The sequence below is a fragment of the Narcine bancroftii genome, chromosome 3 (genome assembly GCF_036971445.1).
Source record: "Narcine bancroftii isolate sNarBan1 chromosome 3, sNarBan1.hap1, whole genome shotgun sequence".
NCBI lineage: Eukaryota > Metazoa > Chordata > Chondrichthyes > Torpediniformes > Narcinidae > Narcine > Narcine bancroftii.
The window spans coordinates 297380487-297381586 of NC_091471.1; positions in this window are offsets into that span (position 1 = coordinate 297380487).

Genomic DNA, 1100 nt, shown 5'->3' on the forward strand with positions numbered 1-1100 from the left:
AGGATCTGCTCACGCTAAACATCTGAGAGACTCATTTGTAGAAAATAAAATATTTGTTTATTTTTCTTAATGAAAGACAACTTGTCCTGCATATGTGTTGTGTGTCATATGTGTTATGTCTGCGTGTTTTGGTTCGAGGACTGGAGAATGTCCTTTCGTCAGAGGGTAGGCGGCGGCGCCCCTGATCCGGGCAGGAGCAAGGGGGAAGACGGCGGTCCCGGCCTCGGTCGAGTGAGGCAGGCGGATGCCCCGATCCGGGCAGAGAGTTGGAGGCGGCGGCCCCAGTCCGGGCACAGGGAGAGCTGCGGCGGCCTCGGCCCCGGTCTGGGCAGTATGGACCGACCTAGGAGGGGAGGCAGACCCCTCCAGCCCGGGTAAGAAACCTGCATAGGAGAAGGCCACTCCGATATAAAACCTACGACCCAAGGACCTCGCTGCCACGTCCCAGCTTGCTCGGCCACGGCACATGAACCATGGGTGTAAAGGGTGGGGCCAGTACTGCGCGCACTGCACTCCACCTAAAAGCTCCTTTGCGCAGGCCCGAGGACAGGTCCACGTCCTCCCCCTCCACATCCTACCCCTCAAATAAAAGGCAAAGGAGGAAAAACCCAACACCCAACCCCAACCAACCAATTTTCCCCTGCAGCCGCTGCAACCGTGTCTGCCTGTCCCGCATCGGACTTGTCAGCCACAAACGAGCCTGCAGCTGACGTGGACTTTTACCCCCTCCATAAATCTTCGTCCGCGAAGCCAAGCCAAAGAAAGAAAGAAATTGAACTTCAGAGCAAGATACAGAAATGCCTACTGCAATACGTGAGCATATCTGTTTAAACTGTTCAGTAGTGCCATATAGTTATTTGATAGCACAGGGGTTTTCTCGTCTAAAAACCTTTTTCTTGAAGTCCAACTGGTTGAAAACTGCCGGGCGTAATATTGTTTGGCTCAAGACTCCTTATGTTTTTCTGCATGTATCCCACAACCAAGAGAGTTTGATCACCCTGCTGTAAACTCCATCAGTGAAGTATACACTGCAGGCTTTGTTCGGAGCCGATGACAGGAAATGGCTAGGACCGTGCAGCTCATCAAAGACTAGGCATTCA